General features: G+C 38.4%; 1 long non-coding RNA gene across 1 annotated transcript in view; it reads left to right on the top strand.

Annotated features, from left to right (window-relative positions):
- Nucleotides 1-22,312, top strand: part of LOC135236344 (uncharacterized) — a 145,963-nt gene extending 123,651 nt beyond the window's left edge. Inside the window, exon 4 of the long non-coding RNA XR_010324555.1 lies at nt 21,716-22,312. This is a non-coding gene — a long non-coding RNA (uncharacterized LOC135236344). The remainder of the gene's footprint in view (nt 1-21,715) is intronic.
- Nucleotides 22,313-23,421: the final 1,109 nt, after the last annotated feature.

Below are 23,421 nucleotides of genomic sequence, written 5' to 3'. Positions count from 1 at the left end.
CTACTTGGAAAATCAAAAAAAAGAAAAAAAACAGGTGAAAGTAAATGTGAAGTGTGAAGTATTTTCCTGTAGAATGAATTTTCACCAAAATTATTTCAACTGAAAAACAAAAATCTAATTTTGAATGATATTTCTTTCCAATTTAACTTTCACATTACTTCTCGAGCAAACAATGCATTGTGTGTGACCGAGGCTATGAGGAAGCTACAGTATTAGTTAGAGACAGTGCAGTCAACACATGCTTCCGATTGAGAAGTTTCAGGTGACCACTAAGCATTACGGCTTTCTCTTTTTTATTGAAATGTTTTGGTTTGAGGGGTTGCCTTCTGTCTGGATTTTGGGTGGGGACTGTAGATGTTTTCACAGACTGGGGGGGGGGTGGGGAAGGGGTGGGTGTTATGATCATGAAACCAAACTGAATAAAGTCCACCTTGCATTGCAAATTAGTATTGCCAGAGACTAAACATCCTCACCATTTAATTGAATTGATTATCTGGATGGACATGTGGACAAATCCATATATGGGCTGTTGGCCTTGAGATTGACACGTGCCTTAGAACAACGATCTATGAGCACCTACTTCCAATGCAAAATTTGAGTGTATGTATAACAAAGTGTAAAACACACTATTCCACATCAAAGTCCAAAAGGTTTTTTTTTTCCTTCGGGATAAATTCTTGGGGTTTCAATGTTATATACAGCTTCAGAGAAAACATGTAAAAATCTAATCCCGCTCTACGTTGTGCATTTTTATTTTAAACCAGCAGCGTGTTCACTCTGACCTCAATTTACTAATTGCAGACATAAATTTCATAATTCATGCCCTCAAATTATTTACCAGAACCCTCCTGTGAAAGAGTAATTACGGGGTTTGAATTCGTAAATTGAAGGTTACAAATTGTAATCAGAGGGTGAAACATTAAGGAGGATGTTTTTCTCCTCGCTGTTTGACTGCATCGTCCCTGTACAGTACTGAGATATCCTTTCAGTTTAAATGTTACCTTTTTCTGCACCGTGGTGCCAAAATGAGCTGTTCAAACTAAACTGTTCTGTTAGTGACTCTAACGTGGAGGTACAATCTGCACTAAGGTATTTAGGTATTTATTATTTAAGACCAGTTACTCTATGCCCTTATTACACCATAATGAAGCAGACTTAAGCATTCTGGATTATGAATATAATTTACATGTTATTGGATAAAACAATTGGCATTATTCTGGTGATTCCTGAGCATTACGTACCCCAGGAGTTACTAGTGGCCACTCCTTCCAGTGGAATGTATTTCTGATGTCCTCCCGTCATTGTGTCATCATTTAATAATTTTGATTTAAGCAAAACATAGTGCATACATTTGAAACAACACCAATATATATTGCAAAAGGTTATGACTGCAACTTCACAAATATATGCTCAATATTTCCCATACTTTGGATCATACTGTATAGAATGGATCAATGGGAAAGCTTGTAAATTGACTTGCAGCTGTTTATTTGTCTCACAAGCTGAATTTTACACAGGAGCAAGTATTTGTATGTAATCACCCATGATTATGCAGAGCTCTGCTCCCCAGGTATAAAAATATGAACTGGAGAAATAGAATAAGCATAGTTTTCTACTAATGCTATAAATGACTGCAGCAGAACTGCAGTGGGGAAATGGGATAGGCAAAGGGGCTGCTCTTTCTGCTTGGACAGTTCTCCCTGCTGTACCCCAAAGCAGCGGAGATCTTCAGCACCACGGACAGCGACAGCCGCACTGGCGTGAGTGCATAACGAAGGTTCAGCTGCTCTTGCTGCTGGTTGCATTCATAAGCCCTGACATAAGGGCACTTTTTTGTTTGTGTTTATAAACACGTGAGATTCAACAGGAGGTAGTTTGGCTCCTAAATGTCAGTAACGTCAAGTTACTTTACAAGTAATGTAAAGTTGTGCTTGAGAAAAGCTCTGCCTAAATCTTTAGCCTTTTATTGCTGTTTATTTGAAAACTGCTCGAAGAGTAGAATATAATAAAGTGGTTTTTCAAAGTATTGCTTTTGCTGTATGGAGTGCATCATATGCTGTATTTTTGAAAATTGTTTATCATACCTTCTGAGAATTTGGCAACCTAAGAAGATCTGAACATACTTTTATCTGTGAATCTGATATTTGGATGTTCTTTGAATTTTGTGTTACAAAGGCAACCCATGATCTTTGTCTGGGGAGGGACCTCGTGGGGGTGGGGGGGTCTGCATCTGCCAGATCTGCTAGATTGTCTTGATTGAAATCCACCTGTTCATACCATTACCTTGGTTTCCAAAATGCCTGATTCATCCCTAAGCAAGCACTCCAAACCCTGGTGAAAATCAAATGTAGTCAAATTTTACACCATCACTGAAAACCAAGTGTTAAATCTAATGTAATATAGTGTTACCTGATCACTCCAAGCCCAGAGTTAACTCTGATGTAAAGTGGTGCCAGTCACACTAAACCCCTGAGTGTACATTTGTAGTGTAGAGCTCTTATTGTATCAATAGACACGGCAAGCATATCTTTCATATTTTATATTAAAATGTTTTGGATACAGTAACCTGTGACTGCGTGGTCCAGTCCCAGTCATGCCATTGCCAGCTATGGCTGGAGCTCCGTATTAGCAAGGCAACAACTGGCCCAGCCTCTCCAGAGAATGATGGGGGTGAGCTGGACTAGTTCTGTTTATCTCATCGCTCTCTAGCAGCCACTCCTGGTCAGACCAGGCGCCTGCAGATGCACAAACTGAGAATGTGCTGTCCCCTCCTTCAACATGGGCAGTATATGATTGGTCTGCAGGGTGGGAAATTGCGAAAATAGGAATCACATGACTTGAAGAAGTCAACTCCTAAAGTCAGCTAGAAGGGCTGCTGTCAGGAGATCAACAAGTTCAGTTGAGTTTGGGGTTGGGGAAAAATGGGATAAAATCAGGAATAAAATATAAATACATTTTTTACACTTTAGATGCAGTACATCTGAAGGGCTGATGCATTTATTGAAATTACTGTACTCAAGGAGACACAACACACAACATCTAGGACAAGCACAGTATTTTTGGCCTGTGGCAGGCTCTTTCTCTCTCTCTCACCTGTTTATATAATGGTTGGTTATTGTTTACTTATTATTCAGCCTATTGTTCACACAGAGAGGTATGCACAGAGACAGTATGCAACATAAATATTGACAATAACTGATTAGAGCTCATCACAATAATGCATTATACAATCAGCCATATTTACATGCTATGAATTCATAATTTGTAGGGTGCAGTCCTCAATCCACACAATCTATAAAATAGAAACTTCTCTGAATGCATGGCCCACCAGTTTGTCCTACAAAACAACAATGCTTCAAAGAATAGCTTTGTAATATTCTACTGTGCTCACCATTTTTAAATGAATTTGACAATAATTAGATGACATTGTGAAGGAAATAAACACACTGTGTTTTTACAATTGTGCCAAATAATGAAGCTGGCAAGCTAATTTTAGAGCACCCTATTTAACATGTTGCATGGAAAGTTCGCTAACTAGCTATTCCATGTGTTGGTTGGTTAGCTTGCTCTATCTCTGCTGTGGTAGTTAAATCATGCTACAACTTTATGAATCATGTCAGTAGGGCCACTGAAAAGACGTATACTATAGGTATACCGTAGTTTTAGCCAAACAAAAAAAAAAAGAAGGAAAATGAAAAATTGATAACTATTCATCTGATTATGAGGCAGGAAATTAATTTTTAGCTAAGGTTGGCAACACTGAATTGAACACTGATTGAAAACGTCCTAAAATGTATTCCACAGGATATTGTCTATGAACTTGACATGTCTTGGATAGAGCGCACAATATGCACACATTTTCAAGGACGAACTGCTTGCTTATTTACATCTCTGAAATAAGTCAGACTGATCACCAAGCACAGATGGATTGACAGGGTATTCTTTATTTGTAAACTGAAAGATTGACATGGTATCCTGCTCATGACATACATGTGGGCCTCACATGCCCATACAGACACTCAAAAGACTGTGTTTGAAAACACATTCGGTTTACCGGTCTATATTTTCAAATCTGTTTGGGTTGAAGGGCCGTGTAAAAACTCTGCTTGGATTCTGCGTTGGCGAGATGCAGAGCAGGTGTGTGCTAATGATTAAATCATCTTTAATTATGCATTTAATTAAATGCCCTATCTCATATCAGATTTCATAACTGTTCAAGAGTAGCACGAGGATTAAGGAGATAATAAGGAAGACACAAAAAGTGTTGGAGCCGGGGAATGAGAAATGAACAGTCAAAACAATCCCAGAGAACAAAGTGAGTATCAGTATGTCAAAACAATGCATTCCACTGCGGATGTCAAAAATACTCATCAGCCTCCTATGTGCCTTAGTATACCCAAAAGAAATAATTCCCTTCCCATTATTTGACTAGTAATCGGGTTCGATAAATATGCTCCTTTTATTTAAAAATATACTCTTAAGCCACACATTGATTTAGCCAAACATTGACTGTAGTGTTTTCTGTACACTATTGACTGTTTTTGCATCTCATTTTGCTCCCAACAGTAATTAAAATACTAGTTCCATCAAGTTGTATATTACATAGAAAGATTTGTAGCATTAAATAAACTCAAATAGAATACATATCGCACTGATATACATATGAGGCTATTATGGTCTTTTACACATATAAATTCTGTCAGTGTTGAATCTACACTGATAATTTTACACTGTACTGTGCATGTAGGGTTACCATAATCTGAGTAATGAGAAAATATTCAACTATTTTACTATAAGTCATTCTCCAAAGTTAGTTTAACAGGGGAACTATTTCTATGTTACTATGTTCTATGTACTATGTTAGTACAATTTGCATATTGTGTTGCAGATGTAATACAATATGCGAATAGATGTTTGCTTCCAAAATGTATTTTTGTGCTCTTGCAACTCCACTTTGTTGTAATAAACTTTTGATTCAGTCAAAAGCAGTGAAGTGCATATTGAGAACACAGTGAAAGTCAGTATTTGGTCAATTTGATAGTTCGGATTATCATACCTTTATATTAGATATTAAATCTTGTTGGGAGATTTGGTGGGGAACACATTTTGAGTGAGAATACATTTTCCGCACACTGTTCTGTCTATTATTGCTAAAAGCAATATTTGGAGAGGCAATAAATGTCCTAGCATGGCTTTATATATTGTTTAATAAGTAGGAACCTGTGTGAGATTAGCTTTGCATTTTTATTAAATTGCATTATTTATCTTATTTGAGGGGAGCTTACATAGTTTATATTTTACAAACAGCAGAACCCACTTGCACCGGATGTTTTTGCTGCCTGTATTCCTCTTAGGTATCATGTTTAAGGGAACAGCAGTGCTCTGCCAGGGAAATGAACATGAATCATTCTGTTTACAATTGTAATTACCTGATTACAGCACACTTCTGCAGATCTTTGGCTGTCATATCTTTATTATTTTAATAATTATAATAATAATAATAATACATGCATTATTTTCTTATAATATAATATAATATACAATGATGTAAAGTATACAGTACAAGTCTGGTTTACCTACTTTTTCTAGTCTCACATTATTCTGGGTTAAATAACAAGTTTCAGAAGACATATTCATTAGAGAATAAACATGAGAAATGCATTATACAGATCTGCTTGCAAGAATAGACACATATTTCTAGGATAAGCCAAGGTGTGATACTGGGTAGTGCAAATGGCTATAATGCCAGCATGGTTTTACTGGCATTAAAATTCAAATATTGTTGTAATGTATTGATAAATTACATCCTTTGTTTAAAAAGCAATTAACTGCATTAAGCCCTGTTGGATAGATTTCGCTGACACATTACAGATGAGCGGCCTGCTTTGAATATGACTGTAAGATTCATGGATCATTAAAAAATAATCTCAGGAAAAGGTCAGGTGTGATCTTCAGATGCAGCATGAAATACATGGGGGATAAGCATAAATGTTTAAATCCATTCCAGGCTCTCAATTATTTTTAATGGTAAAAAATAAATAAAGAAATATTATCTGCTTGCAACTTCTGTTCTTCAATGTGTCAAATCTTCTTGGGAATCCCCAGAAGGAAACATTGTTCTTCACTTTCCCCTTTGGTGGAGTCCAGTTTTGTTTATTTTTAAAAAAAGAGATGCCTACTTGCGATGACCTAACCAAAAAGGTGAGGCTGCTTTTGAGGGCAGCCATTATTTCAGAGAAAATAATGTTCCCTCATTTTGCCAGCAGCCCTAAGTGGTGAAATATCAAGGTCTTCTAACCTTTGTGTTGTCCTCAAATGCCCTATTTGTTTTCAGCATTAAATTTGATATTATATAGAAATAGTTAAACTTTGTCCTTTTATATTTTTTATAAAAGCAGTATACCATTCAATGTACACAGATTGTCTTATGAGTCTTTTTTTTAACCCTGCAGTTATGAAATTATAAGTCATAGAGGAACACAGTCATGTAGTATGTGCCTCACAACTATTACAGCAAAAAAATAAAAATAAATAATAATGATAAATCAGTTATAATGTCTATGAAAACAAGTGGGGTAGACTGAAGAAATACAGTCTCCCTGGACTGTGAAGTAAGAAAAAGTTATTCACTGATTTATTGATGAGAGACACAGAACATATTGATTTAAGGTTTAAAATTCAATGAAGCGGTTTATCACAGGGGGTCCAGTGAAGGTAGGTCTTTTTTGACCCTGTGGGCATGGGCTGTATGCTTTATATGAAGACAACACCAAGGGAAAGGTACTTCATACACATTTACCCCTGGATATTAATACACTGTTAACATGGCAAACTTGAATTCATTTTTATTTACGTTTTTTGTCAGTGTTGATCTGTGACAGCCTATGTCCCAAAATGTAGAATGGAAGCAATCAAAATTATGAATGGGGTGGCAAGGGGGTGGCATGGAGACTTTCAGGGGTGGCAAGACCAAAGCGTAGTTTTCATGGGTACAAAAGTTTTTAAAAAATGAATTTCATAATGTATCGGTTGATTTTAATAATTGGGCTCGTTCAAAAACTAGATTCAACCTTCAGCTGAAGTTCACTAAGGGGATGGACGTGTTGTGGAGTTAGCCTGTTTTCTGTTGCACTTGTAAGTAACGTTACGTTTAGCAAGTTACCATATGAAGCTAGATGCCCAAGGCTAGGTAGCTTTTGTATCAAATTCTGTTCTTCCGTCAAGATGTCTCCCCCCCTTTTTTCAGGCACATTGCACGTTGCCAAGGATGTAAGAGATATGAGATATAGATATTTTATCTCTTTGGGCAAGGTCTTTTTAGGAACAGACAATATGATTAATGCACTCCATAAGTGTGGATAGTTCCCATTTTTCATTGAGTAGCAAAGAGGGAGGGCTGACTAATTAGCACACAATTCACTGAGTCAAGTCTGTGCACTTCATGTGTTTAGTTTTCTAAACGCTGCATATATCTCTTTTTTGATAGAGCATTTTTTATACGGGCGGCAGTATAGTATAATGGGTAAGAAGCTGATCTTGTAACCGAAAGGACACAGGTTCAATTCCCAGGTGGGGCACTGCCATTGCATCCTTGAGCAAGGTAATTAACCTGCATTGCTTCAGTATATATCCAGCTGTATCAATGGATGCAATGTAAACTCTATGTAAAAATTGTTCAAGAAAAACCAACATAAAGTGTCTTAATAAGGTGTTGGGCCACCATGAGCCACCAGAACAGCTTCTATGCGCCTTGGCATAATTTCTACAAGTTTCTGGAACTCTACTGGAGGGATGGTACACCATTCTTCTAAAAAATATTCCCTCAGTTGGTGTTTTGATGATGGTGGTGGAGAGTGCTATCTAGCACGTTGGTCCAAAATCTCCCACAGGTGTTCAATTGAGTTGAGATCTGGTGACTGTGAAGGCCATAGATATGATTCATCATTTTCATATCAAACCATTCAGTGACCGTCCATGACCTGTGAATGGGGGCATTGTCATCCTGGAAGAGACCACTCCCATCACACCCATATATATGTATATATATACTCTATATGACCAATAATATTGGGACACCCCTTGGTCTGGGGCTGTTTTTCATGGTTTGGCATAGGCCCCCTGGTTCCAGTCAAGGCAAATCTTAATGCAATAGCATACAATAACATTCTAATCGATTCTGTGTTTCCCCAACAGTTTGGGGAAGGCTCTTTTCTGTTTCAGCATGACAATGCACTGGGCACACAGCAAGGTTCATATAGAAGCGGTTTTGTCAAAAATGGTGTAGTAGAACTTGATTGACCTGCACAGAGCCCTGACCTCAACCCCATCCAACATATCAATTGGAAAGCCAACCGTGAGCCAGGTGTAATCATCCAATCTGTGCCCGATCTCACTAATGCTCTTTTGGCTGAATGGAAACAAATCCCTGCAGCAATGCTCCAACATCTTGTATAAAGCCTTCCCAGAAGGGTTGTTATTGCAGAAAAGGGTGGACTGTCTCCACATCAATGCCCATAATATTGGATGACTGTTGGATGTCAGGTGTCCACATACTTTTGGCTTCCTCACATTGTTATACCTGATCTACAATCACATTGTTTCACAAACAGCTTTTCTTTTTAATTGCAATGAGTAACGGTTTCTATGCTTTGGTCATGTCTCTGGGTTTTTGGTGGCGCTATAGCCAGGGATTAGACAGTTGTCTAGTTCACCATGAAAACCTGCGGAACAATACGCATCATTGCCACTGTAATCCACTGGAGCCTTTGACATCATGTTTTTCACTTCTAGCCCTGCATATTGCAGAGGGGAAAGCAGGTGAATCAATAAAACAACTTCAACAAGATTTTTTAAAATTGTTTAAAAATAAGAAAATGAGATTAAGTAAAAACAAATGCAATACAGTTTAAACGAATCACAAGAGGGACAGCGTTAAGGATGTTACCACTATTCTACCTCAATCCCTGGACATTCTAATCTCTGCTAAATCTCCAGTAAAATAAAAAAATAAACACAAAGAAAATCTATTGACAAAAAATTGAGCATTACATTCAGCAAGACTTGTCATTTTCTTGCTCTTGTTCTATCACAGAGCCTTAAAGTCATCCATAATCTTGGGCAGCAGCATCCCCACACATAGGCATGCTCACCTGAACCTGCTCAGCTACCAACTCAGGTGTGGACCACTGCCTTTCATAAGCACAGCCTGCCTCTATTTTAAGGCATTCATTTTTTCATTTTTTTTAAATCGCTTATATTGGTTATATAACTTTTATTTTGAAATAAAAAAACCTGTTGAACATTGATTTTTATTGAAAGCCCTTCACCACTGATGTGAGTGTCATGAAAATCAAAACCGAAAGCTGTTAAATGAGCTCTTAAATGGGGGTGGCTTCACCTTGGAAAGAGTTGTATCTTTGGAACACAGAGATCTGGATTTGTATTTCAGAACCTATTATGGAGAACTCTGCTTTACAAAGCAACATGGATGAATGTGATTTGATGAATGAAAAGCAGTAAAACTACTTGGCTTGGTGTATCTGACGGCCTTGAAGTATACTGTTGTTTCCTAATATCCTGTTTGCGCCCCAAGTATATTAGCAAGCCCTACATTATTATGTTACATCATTGTGATATGTGTTAATCAAATTGCTGCTAGTCCCCCATGTCTAGCTTTACTCTGGCATCGTGCCTTCCGTGCCCTTTTTCTGATTAAAAAAAAAAGCTTCAAAATAGATGCATTTTGTCACCACCTCCATTTTGGTCTCTGCTCCTGGGTACTATGCTTTTGTGAGCCCTGACACCTGACTAAGCAGAAACACCAGTGAAACCATTATGTCATCCTGAAATGGGGACACAGTGCATAAAAAGTGCTGTTACTTCTACATGGTGAAACCAAAATTTGCAATTTAACCACATATCAATTTTTTGATAACAAATCTAAAATTATGGAGTACAGAGACAAATCAAGAAAAAATATGGCTTTGTCCCAAACATTATGGAGCTTACTGTATATCATAGGCAGGACTACAACAATCCCTTGGCTGCACAATCCCCTTTTTTTATTTTTTTTATTTTTTGGCTTCTCATGGTTTATTCCTTACATATGGGAGCTAACAGGACAGCCGGCCAGAATCATCCATAACCTACAAATTATAGAAATAAACTGATCTTTATCACACTTATATCTCATAGGTTGCCCATGGATAGGAGATTTAATAGGACTTAATTCGACCTGACATACACCAGGGTGTAAGGTTACTCAAAAGAGATTATTCGAGATTATTCACATTTCAGTTATAAATAAACTTAACATGCTGGCTGGCTTTCAACAGAATTTACGCGCTGACTTTTTACAAGTTTTCTCATGAGGCTAAATTGAAGTGATCTTTGGAGCAAATGAAATAGTTTTCTGTTAAGATTATTATTATTATTATTATTGATTTATTTATTTATTTAACAAAGATATTAAATCATATGTAAATTTGAAATTAAATTAAAAATTCCACCTATATATACAGTGTATATATATGTGTGTGTGTGTGCGTGCGTGCGTGCGTGCGTGCGTGCGTGCGTGTGTTTGAATTTTTATTGTGATATAAAGCAGGAAAATAATGTGGGACATTATGTTCAAAATGCCTTATATCCTGGCAAGACTGAACAAGTACTTAATATTCTTCAGTGCTCTTAAATTCACTCAATCTCCGCTCTCTCAGCTGGTGGCCAATTCCTTACTTGTTCGTGTAAAATTCTTTACGGCGATCTGAATAAAAGATGACATAGTGTAGCTGTAGCTGCAAATGAAATGGACACTTTCACTTTTTATTGCAAAGGCAATTTATTTGTTCTCCATAGATCTGTTTAAGAAACTTCTCGGAGAGTGGAGTTCAGCTAGTATTCAGAAATAAGGAAAATATATTCCGCGATGGAAGTCCTTATCAGGATCAGGACCAGGCAATGAAGCACAAGGTAGATTTTTTACTAATGGTATAGAATATTTTATTTCTATCTTTTGAATTATTCAGTCATGTCCCTTATTCAGGTACATCCCTTATTTTACTTGACACAGTCAGTATCTGCAAGATTCTCAATAGAAAAAAAAGCAGTGTGAAGGAGATGCCTTCACTGTAATTTGACATTGCATGTACTGAAAAATGTTTGTGTGGGTATGCATTTTTTTCTTTCTTTTTTTGGATAGTTTCATCTCAACAAAAACATGTCTTCAATGTGCAAGAATGCCCAGTTTTCCACATACAACGCACTTTTTATACATAAGTCATTCATTCGGACTTGCCAAATCTAGGCTGCCAAGTTGCAATGAACAATATTGTATATCTTAGCTCACAAAAATGTAAAAAGCTCTATGCAAAAGCAATGCTAACGTTTCCTAGATTATTTAATGTAACGTGGCCCTGTGTTTTTTTCATTTTACCATCTGAAGAGAATGTGGTCAACTTTGTGGGTTACATGAAAGTGTGAAATGGCAATCATTTATTGTGGAAATAATCTGCAATTCAGCTGTGTTACACTTGAAAATGATTTTTAAAAATGACTACACTATATGTTGAAACAATTATCTGCCGCCTGTGGTTCAGCTGTATGAAAAGCACATAATGAATAAAGTGAATGTATTATTATTATTATTATTATTATTGTATAAAAAACAGATTTTATTTAATTTTACATGGTGAACGAAATCTAGTTATTGTACTTTGAGTATGCTTCTAGAGCTAGCTTGACCTCACATTGGTTTAACTTTCACTACCTGTAGGAGTATGCCGCGTTCATGCTACACTATTGTGTGAGGTTGGAACCTACATGGCATAATTATGTGCAACATCTACCTATTCTGGCAGCTCTGTTTTTACTTACTTTCTAATCTTATCTTTGCTTATTGTAGTTCATTATTTCTTATGTTGTTTTTTACTGTTTTTCCTTTGTATACACAAGGACGCTCACAGGCTAACATTAAGCACTTCATTGCATGCTAACAACAACCTATTTGCTGTATTGTTGACAACATTTGACAAATAAACTTTAATTTGATTTAATCACTTAGCTAACAAGGCAATAGATTAATTAATAGGCAGAATTATAGCTTCAAGCAAATGTAAGTGTGTCCATCTAAATTACGGTATTGGAATTAAACTGGGAGTGTGATCATCTACAAAGTTTTATCCAAAACAGGCACCTCCTCCTGGGACATTCGGGATAAGTTTGTTTTGGAAGTTCCCCAACAACACCTCCTGACAAAACTTGTTGAAGTTTTTATCCTTTTTTTCTACTGAAAACCCTGAAAAGTGCCAATCTCTCATGCCCCACCAAACCATAACTTCCCAATTACAGTATTACTGGCTTTTTCCCTAAATTGCCCAAACATGCTGTTTAAAGCAATTGTATGCATTGTAGCTTGTCAGTTTCTCAGGTTTTTTGTACTATACAGTGTAAAATGCTTCTTTAAGCCTAGCTTTAATATAGTTTTCCCCTTTCTTACAGGGTCAATTTTATCCATTTTTTGTCTTTTTTAATGAACTCTTTGAATCTGTAGATAAAAACAAGAACATTGCGACTTTAATTGAATTGTGTTTTGAAGTTTGGGGGAATGTTGATTACATTCCAGCCTGCATCTCTGTAAACCTCATTTTACAAAACTATTCCCTGCCAAAAATCTGCCTTTATCAGTGAAGTATTATTTGGATAATGGGATTTCTTTAAGTGGGCAGTGTAGGAGTGTCATGTTTTCTTATTCATTTTCTCTGATTCACCAGAGTTCAGCGTTGCAAAGCCTTCAAAGCAAAATACCCTGTGGTTGACTATTTATGAAATTGATTTTTATTTTTATTTTATGAGACTGAATGCAAAAGTCATTAAGTTTGCTTTGGAATGTTGTATAAATATATTATAGCATGCTTTATGAAGGCTGTAAAGTCTGACCCAAATAAGATCATGAAAAAAGTCATATTAAAAAAAAAAATGAAATAAATATATTTTTTTAAACTGAAGAATGAAAATTATTCATGCATTGTGCATGATTCAGTTGGAACAGTGTGTGCTGATTGCTTTCAGATATTGTGGAGCCTCAATGGAGGAGTCAATGTGTTGTCAGACATCTAGCACTACGATTATGACCTTGAAGAAACAATGTAATTGAACAGGGCAAACTTTTTCAAGGTTCATATAATATTATATTGTTGGGAAAGTTAAAAGTCATTCTGATACCCTAATCTAGGCATGCAATCTATGGGCCCCACCTCCTGCAGAGCTGTCTCTGAAGAGACTCCAGAAGACAAAGCTCTTTATGGGATCAGAGGCCCCAAGATTCCTTTTGATTTTAAGTTTGAATGGAATTTGTGAACTTTAATTGAAATCAATGATTGAAAATCTTTGTTCATACAGATAATGGTTGTTAAAGATAACAGTTGAAATTTATAATTCTAGAAGCAGTTCCAGTTATAAGCGGAAACCAACACAGTTTGATTTGGTTTTCTCTCATGGAAAATACTTTGGAAAATATATTGTTAGAAAGCCAGTGTAATGGGAAACACGTTGGTTGTCTTTGGAGGTGGGATGCTGACTTGATACCTATGGGTCAGCCCCCAACAAGATACAGGATTTAACCCAATGTGGTATGCTTACAGAGAATCATTAAAGAGACTGTAAAGGTACAGTCCCCTCCAAAAGTATTGGGACAGCAAGGTCAATTCCTTTGTTTTTGCTATACACTGAAGACAATTGAGTTTGAGGTCAAAAGATGTACATGAGATGACAGGTCTGAATTTCAGCTTTTATTTCCTGGTATTTTTATCTAGATTTGTTAAACAACTTATAACATATCACCTTTTGTATCAGACAACCCAATGTTTAGGTGAGCAAAAGTTTTGGAACATGTGACTTACAGATGTTTCTTTTTGCCCAGATGTGTCCTGTTAGATTGATTGGTTAAACAATAAATAGTTTGAATGTCTACTCTTGGTTTTAGCCTTGGGTTTTGCCTGTGAAAACTGCATTTGTGTTATAAAAGATAAACTAACATGAAGACCAGAGAGCTGTCTTTGGGAGAAAAGCAAGCTTAGAAATCGATCAGAGCCATTGCACAAGCATTGGGGATAGCATGTACGACAACTTGGAATGTCCTGAAAAAGAAAGAAACCGCTGGCGTACTGAGCAACAGATATCAAACAGGTCGACCAAGGAAAACAACAGCAGTTGATGACAGAAACATTGTGAAAGCTGTGAAGAAAAACCTCAAAACATCAGTTAGTGACATCACAAACAATCTCCACAGGACAGGGGTGAAGGTATCTCAATCAACCGTTCGAAGAAGACTTAGAGAGCAGCAATATAAAGGCTATACCACAAGATGCAAACCACTCATCAGTAGTAAGAATCGGAAGACGAGATTACAATTTGCTAAGAAGCACAGAGATGAGCCACAAAAGTTCTGGAACAAAGTTTTATGGACTGATGAGACCAAGATTAACCTCTACCAAAGTGATGGAAAGGCCAAAGTGTGGAGAACGAAGGGATCTGCTCATGATCCAAAACATATAAGCTCATCTGTGAAGCATGGTGGAGGAAGTGTCATGGCTTGGGCTTGCATGGCTGCTTCTGGAGTGGGCTCACTAATCTTTATTGATGATGTAACTCATGATGGTAGCAGCAGGATGAATTCAGAAGTCTACAAAAACATTCTGTCTGCCAACTTACGGAGAAATGCATCCAAACTAATTGGGAGGAACTTCATCATGCAGCAAGACAATGACCCAAAACACACTGCCAACACAACAAAGGATTTCATTAGGGAGAAATGTGGAAAAAAAAAAAAGAAAAGTGGAAAAGTTAGACTGGCCAAGTCAATCACCAGACCTTAACCCAATTGAGCATGCATTTCACCTCCTGAAGAGGAGATTGAAGGGAAAAAGCCCCCGAAACAAACAACAACTGAAAGAGGCTGCAGTAAAAGCCTGGAAAAGCATCACAAAAGAAGAATGCAACAGTTTGGCGATGTCAATGGGTCGCAGGCTTGATGCAGTTATTGCAAGCAAGAGATATGCTACCAAATATTAAGTGTTATTTGCGTTCATCTACTTAAATACTCTCTGTTCCAATACTTTTGCTCACCTAAAAATTGGGTGGTCTGATACCAAAGGTGCTATGTTCTAAGTAGTTTAACACATCTAGGTGTAAATACCAGGAAATAAAAGCTGAAATTCTGAACTCTTGTCTCGTGTTCATCTTTTTATCTCAACCCCAAATGTATTCAGTGCATTGCAAAAACAAAGGAATTGGCCTTGCTGTTCCAATACTTTTGGAGGGGACTGTATATCTGTTAATGGCTTCAGACTACATTGTATGGGGTTAGAGTGGTATGTATTAAGCCTCAGCAACAGTACGATAAATCAGTTGCAATGCAATATCGAATTATATAAGTCTAAACATTTCTATCTGTTCATGTGTGCGGATTGAATGGGTGAACCTGCCAGATCAAATGTATACCGAGTTTTCAGTCAGTCACTCAATCAAATTTTAAATAGATTTACTGTATATAGTGGCAATGTCATACCTGTGAATGTTATTTGCCTTGTTTTCATAATAAAGTCTTTCTAAACCGCATTTAAACTGCAACTTCAAAAGTAAAATGTAATGTCTGATCAGCAATTGATGAGTTCTGAATCTGTCCACAGCCAAAATATATGGCAAACATATATGGCATGGCAAAGTCTTGAATGTATTCTTTTCAGTAAATTTAGGATCGTGGTTTCCTTTTATACTATAAAGTTTACTCCTGGTTTTTTTTTTTCTCTGAATTTGGAATGCCCAGTTATATTTGGATGCCAATCTCATTGCTCCAAAACCTCCTCCGTCTATTTGGGAGGGCACAGACAGGCATGTGCTGCCCTCTAAAACATGCTGCCGTCGGCCTCCATTTCGTTTCTCTCCGCAGACGGCTAGCTGAGCTTGCACTGCATCGCTTATTCCTGAGTGTTGATGGGATTTATTGATGGTGTAACTGATAGCCAGACTGCGCATTAGCGAGAGTAAGACTTAGTCAGAGCTGAGAATAAGCCCTCCTGATGTGTTCTATTTAGATCTATTTGTCCTGGAAAATGGTACGGAAATGGGGGTGGGTGCGGGGGTGGAGGGTGGGGGTGGGGGGGTCCAGCTGGTCTTCCACAGAGGTACATATAAGAGGGCTTCATTGAGAGCGGGAGCAGGGCAATTCTGGGATTCTGGTGGCGAAATGACTAAATATGCATTATATTATACCTTTTACTATTTACTGTTTCCACACATTCAAAACTAAATAGGATGCCCTTGAGTGCCAGTCGTGTGCTTGATTGAGTGCATGCCCCACCCAAAAGCCTAAAACGAATGCAGCCATTAACTAAGGGTCAGAGGGTGATGGTCAGAGCATCAGGCAAGCAGGGCAAAATGAAAGGCAGCAGGGGAGCATTTTGCTGTAGGAGGGCAGAGCAGCACATGTTCAGGTCAATCTGTGCATGTGCCTGATGTGCATCATATCTCCTGTGACCCTAGCTTTGGTGATTCATTTCCCTCAATAACCTTATGTTTTAACATGTTTTTAATCACACACACTCTATCTCTCTCTCTCTCTCTCACACACACACACACACACATATATATGTATATATATGGAGGGAGAGAGAGAGAGAGAGATCCTCTGATAATTCAGGAGGGCACAGTAGGCGCAGACCTCAAATGCTTTCATGCCACCCAAGTGCACTCTCCATACATCATCAGTATCTTTTAATGCATTGCTGTATGTATTTAAAAAGCATACACCCTTGTATATGTATAGACTCCACTCCACTGCACTCGAATGTTTCTCACTGTGCCCAGGACACAGCTCACAATTCCCTGACTGTTCCTACAGAACTGAGGGGAGTGACTTTCTCCTGAGGCGAGGAGAGATGGTCCTGAGCTTAAGGACGGTGATCAATGTAAATTTAAAAAAAAACCCACAAGGCCAACGGCCCCCTCATGTCATAGTATACCTGCAGCTCAAGCATGCATGTCCTTTGGGAGCCTGGCTCCAAAGCTGGGTAAGCAAGAATGAATGTGTTCAAGTCATTTTATACATCATCAAAAACGTGGACCCTTTTAGTACATTGAAACTATGTCCCTGTGAACTCAAGTGTGATGACCAGTGCTGTGACTGGTCACTCTTTGATAGACTGTTTGGAGCAGTAAATATGTTCTTTGAAACAGGCATTGAATAATGGAGATTTCAATGAAAACTCAGGAGAGAAACTTCCCGACAAACCCCAAGTCTGCTATTTTGGTTTTACAGGATAGGCATAAAGATCCCCAAGAGCCTTTACCCTCTTGTGTGAACTGTTGCTCCCCTTTTATACCTTTTCTCTATTTAAAAAAAATATTTTGTCATTGAAGTCCCCATTTGTAATAACTTTCAAACATGTAGTGCACTGCAACAGCAAAAAAAAAAGAATCTTTCCTGGAACACATTTCATAGCAGACATTTCAGGCAGATGGAAGACTTGGGTAGGGAAAGAGCATGCAAAACTACCCAAAGCAAACAGAACACATAAAACCATCAGATAACAGGGAAAGGGTGTCATCTGATGGTTTTCACATGGTTTGGACATGTCACAGTGTATATAACTGTAGATTTTGCCAGCTTCTTTTGGCCTGTACTGATTTAAATAGATCTTCAAAAAATACCTTAAAATAATGCTGAAAGTTGTGCAATGAGATGAAAACCTCTTCTGAACTAAAGCTTTGTGGAGATTATTGGCCAGTTTCATATCACTGTAAGCCTTCCATTTAACATAGTAGTGTAAAACCATTCTAAGGATATGTGGAAACTGGTGAACAAAATGTTCTTGTCCATGAAGAACATGTTTTTCATCCCTCCTCCACCCCCTCTTTTCTCACAAATTTGGAATTCGCTATCATTTTTATCAGTGCCAATTATTACACCTCCACTGTTTCTTCAGGAAAGCACGGATAAGCGTATGTCCTCCTCTGCAATGTGATGTCAGCCTGCACTTCTTATTGGGCTGGGCTCAGATGGACATGAGTCAGCGGACGACATTTTGTTTGCTGCTCAACAAGTGGGTTTCTGGACACCCGGTGAGCCAGCAGGGGTCGCTGGTGTGCAGTGAAAAACCGTTATCCCCGCTCAAAACTGAAACCCTCTCTTCCCTGGGTGATGCTCGAACCAGTTTTGCATCACCCTGCAGGACTGCCAACCACAGTCAGTTCTGGCATGTTCCAGATTCAATACCGGACCATGGGGCACATTTGAACAAGGACCGCGCCTTATTAGGGTGAGCAATTAAGCAGCCCCCTACACTTTTAGAACAAAAAACCGGGTCATTTTCATAACCGCATATGGCAATGTATTTTATTATTTTTATTTTAGTTTTTTTTAATAATTTTTATTTCATTAAAAACATTTGGCACCCAAAGTGGGGCTGTCCATTTCCCAACCTAATTTTGAATGTCCAGCTATCTCCAACCACAGCTGCTGCCAGTTTGGGAGAATGTGGACATTCGCGGTTCGTTTCCAAAAGACGTGGCGTCACCAGCTGCTTCTTTTCACCTCACAGACTACAGCTAAGCTCGCACAGAGTGGAGTCAGAGAAAGACCTTTTGTATGCAGCCTTGACTCACAGTCCACGGGCGCCAAATTGACCAGAAGGAGTCGTTAGAGAGTGATTATATGCAGACCCTTAACCGAATACAACCCCCCCCCCCCCCGTTCCCTGGGAGATTCAGGCGCCTATTGCACTTCGCCCTATGGAGCTACTCGCCACAGTCGCCACTAGCAACAGTCTGTATTCAATCTGAGACTGTGGGACTCATACTTGCGCCACAGCATGGTGCCTTAAACTGAACGAGCCACAAAGCAGCTCTGTGTTATTTTACTTTGTATTATATGCAAGATCAAAACATTAATGCGGAGTTAGTCACAAATTCTTCTAGAGTGCACCCGTGTGTAAATATGGTCTTTTTTGAAACGTGGTGAGTAGGTCATGTCTAGGGGAATGAAAATGCAGAATGCCGAATGCTTCATTTGAATGGCTGGTTGCAAATGTGTGTTTGTACTCATTGATTAATTAATGACTGAGCTGAATGCATGATCTGATGCATGACAGCTTGCCTAATAGGCTGAACCTCTGTGGAGTCATGGAACGCTGTTAAATATGTGTGTCTGTGACAAAGGGCTACGGAGGGGGTTCACAGTGTAATAGAGGCCTCATTTACTGAATGTGTGAAATACAGGTGATTGCGGATTGAAATCTTTATGTCATTCCTATAAACAAAGAACACAGGCAGTGAAGAATCATGTCAACAGGAAAACCACGATTGTGTGAACTGTTTATCTGTGTGACTTCTTTTAAAGATAGCGATAAGAAATAGCCTACAATATGTAAGGTATCTGCATTTTTATGATCAATATGATTTGAAATTTTTGTTCTAGAACTCATTGAGGGCTTGTGTCCACCTAAAGCAGTGGTTCTTTGCGCATTGGAATGCCCCCTTGTGTCCATACGTGAATCCTGACTGTCCCAGCACAAACCCATCCAAATTATTCAACATCCTTCACTAATTAGAATATAAAATGTACGACTTCCCCTATTATCTGCTCTTAATATGTTCTAAAGAAACTGCACAGAAAATGTTTATTACAATCCATGCATTGAAATTCCAAATCAAGGTGATTCAACATGGGAAAAATCCAACCTTTAAGCAAAGTGGCAACCAATGCTGCTGTTACACTATGTACACTATGATTCCCCTTTTCTCAATTGAACTAATTCTTAGGGTCTGATCTATCTGAATGTAACCAATATAATGGAGGGTTTAACAATTTACTGTACACATTCATGTTTACATGCTAATAGGTAATTAGGGTTAGTAGAGCTTGTAGATTTAATTACACAACTTTAATCTATAGTTTGGTATTTACCATTGACTCAGTTTAAGAAAAACAACCAATCGCTGAAATATTAGCCACTGACATGCCTCAGTTATTTTCGATCGGAGGGGGAAAGAAAAAGAATACAGAATGATGTAATCCATCTGAGGCCCTTGTTCCCACTGCAGTAATGTGCACCACGTTCCAGACACACTTGTGGCAGTGGCAGTCCTGTCTGGGACTCCATGGGGCAAAGCACAATTCTTATGTTGTGCAAGGAAGGTGGGCCTCAATCTGGCGCCCCCTCCCTTCTTACTGCTCAGTGGCAATCAACTCTGGCCAATCAAGCTTCTGAGAAATGGTCTGTATCGCTAAAGTATTTGCGCAGTGGACTGCGTAATAAAAATGAGCTGTCGAGTACATACATTTCAGAGAGGGTGTGTACATTACATACACAGTTGCTTTTTCCATATTTGCGGAGAATTCAGAGATTCAGAGTAAAGGTAATTTGGGATTAAATCTTTGTGTTCAGCCGGTTATAGTAATTTGCCCAAATGTTTATGGTGATGTTACCCAACAGTTAAATTCAAGACAGGTAAAGACAGAGCAGAGACTGTAGTGGTAAGTGGCAGAATGATCAGGAAAGATGATCACGAGAACTCCTACACAACACAACCTGAGTCACAGGGATTAATTATAGCATCTGTAATGAACAATACTTTCTCTGCACTAATTACGTCACCCTCAGCAGTTCTATATTTCCTTGTATCCTTCTTCACCATAGCTATTTTGCCCATTTACTGGGAGGAAATATATTTAAAATAATAATTCCTATGTAGAACTGCTGCAGGAGAACACAGTATAAGCTATGACATACTTCTTAATGGGGCGGTCAAGTGCAGCACCTTTCATGATATGCATGTCAAAATGTTTTGGAATGAAAAAGAATTCAACCTGTAGCGTCAGATATATTTTTAGAGTGGTGGATTTAACTGAAATGAAAATGACTGTGGCCTGCCCTGGATTCATTCAATGTTTATCCATTAATTATGAAACCTTTCCTGGAATCAGGTTTCAGGGCACTTTTTAATAGAGAAGATATCAAGGCGATGCTACACGCTCATATCTGATAGGATCTCCCTCGTGTTGGGTACAAAGACATCGTGTAGGAGTGAAATGGAGGGCTGTCCACACACATGCTGAATCCCCCCAAGGTGTTTGTTAACAGAAAAAAATCTTTTGTAACAACGAACACAAGAAGGTGCTTATTGTTACAGACGGGCTTGTAAAACATGACTATTTAAGGATATGTGCTTTGATACATTTACGATTTGTAACATTAGACTGATTTTATCCCTCACAAGCTCAGACCATCCCAAGCACGCAAGTGGCATTCTTCCAATCTAACTTTGATGTTAACCTTCTGTGTCAGTTTTTAAATGTCACCGGACCCATTGCTGTGTGTATTTGTGAAAATATAGAGCTATCTGACTGACACGAAAATTTGAGCTCCAGCGAAATTTGGGTAATCATGAGGCAGACCGTTACGATGTGAAAGGAGAGTTGGCCATTACTTTTATGCTTTTAAAATAACCTATCAGTCTTGATTGCTTGAAATTATATACCCCCGGCTTTCTTGTACTTTTATTTATTTATTTTTTTTTGCGGTTGCTATGGTTTTCCTTCAGTAAGGCAGCCCACTATTGCAATCAGGGTGGCTCTCAGTGTATGATGTTTGTCTCTCTGAGGATGACAGGGGATAAAATATGACTCCATTTGCATCTTATTTATTCGCTTATTTTTCCTCAGAATCCCTGGCCTGCCTGCGCCTGCCCTACTTTCCAGACCCGACAAACCGATTTCGTCCAACGCGATGGGGGACTGGGCGCGTGGGTAGGGGGTCGGCGGAGGTAATGGGAGAGTTCTCGCAACGTGAAAGAAGGTTGGGTCCTGATTTAAGGTGTCGTTATCCAGGCGTACGATCTGAGCTTCATTTCGCGAAACACGGCAGGTTGTCCCAATTCAGTGATCGGGCGTATCAGAGATGTATTTGGGGAAAGTTTCCTGATTGTTATTTATGTTGCTGCACTGCTTCTCACACCAATTCTTTAAGACACCAATCTCCTTTGTGCACAGTTGATTCGTGGGGGCCTGACTTCACTGTATCTGGCTTTTTTCATTTTATAACAAATTTTTTTGTTTGTTTTGTTTTGTTTCTCTTTTCTTTTTCTGCGCCGAGCAACATATATACATATACCGGAACTAAATATTGTTTCTCAGTGGCAGAGTGACTGCAGGTCCATTGGTGTAGCCATTATTTTAAATATGTGAAAATGGTTTTTGTGAGAACTCTATATATATTTAGGTTTTTCTAACTGAATGCATCAATTACAAATAAATGAAAAATGCTGGGAGAACATATGAGTCATTGTTGATGCCTTCCCAGAAATATTAGTCTCCATCCCTAGCAGAGATAGAGTATTAATTTTAAAAACAGGGCCAGTATAATGCCACCCCATGTTCCTGTGTCAAACCTAGATTACTCCACAGTTGTGAATTTCACTCCCGAAACTACCATACCCAATGTGGGAGGGGATGTCATTAAGGAATCCGTTTTAAAGTGAATCACTTCGCAACAAACGTGTTTTAACTTGGAATCTTTAACCTTTATTCCCATGTAACAGATGTATAGGCCTTAGTGTGTGTGTGTGTGTGCGTGCGTGCGTGCATGCGTCTGTGTGTGTGTCTACATGTGTCTGTGTGTGTGTGTGAAATACATTTACATAAACATCAATCAAAATATCCTTGTATAAGGAGTCTTCATAATTAAATATGTGTATATCATAATTCTCAGCCATATAATATAGACACCAATAAATTGTTAAAATTGGTCCATAAATTCTAGGGAAAAACAATGACATGCAATTTGAATGGTGGCTAATATGAACCAATTAGAGATTAGAGCAGTTAGAGAATACACAAAAAACATGAAAATTCAGTGTTAACTAGTGGCAGATGGACATAATCCATGTTAAACCACAACAATTATAATACATAATAAAGAGGGACATTCTGACCATTCGCCATGTGGTGAAACTGAATCTGTGCTTTTAGTATGCAATTTACCAAAATTCCCAAAATGTGTGCCTCCCTACACCTCTGTAATCCTCATTCGGGTTGGGCGATGCAATTTGAAATGCAACAAGTCCTGAGACCTTCAGTATGTTGTTGCTGAAGGCAGTTGTTGTTTTTTCTCTTTTTTAATTGAATGGAACTGTAAAGCTCAGATGTTTTTAATGCTTTGTTGTGCCGTGCATTTAAATGCCCCTTCAAAGGGTGACTAGGTTTTCCTCATTATTTTTGTGGCCAGGAGCAGAGTTTCTAAATTATATTTTGCACTTTGACCCCCCCCCCCCCCACCCACCCACCCCCACCGACATCGCACTCATACACACACTTTTTATTTTCTACTTTCTCCATCAGTAAAGACACCTGCTCTGCCTGAGTGAAATCAC

This window comes from Anguilla rostrata, chromosome 12 (genome assembly GCF_018555375.3).
Source record: "Anguilla rostrata isolate EN2019 chromosome 12, ASM1855537v3, whole genome shotgun sequence".
Classification (NCBI taxonomy): domain Eukaryota; kingdom Metazoa; phylum Chordata; class Actinopteri; order Anguilliformes; family Anguillidae; genus Anguilla; species Anguilla rostrata.
Note: the sequence above shows the minus strand (reverse complement) of the source record. Positions and strands in the feature narration are given on the sequence as shown.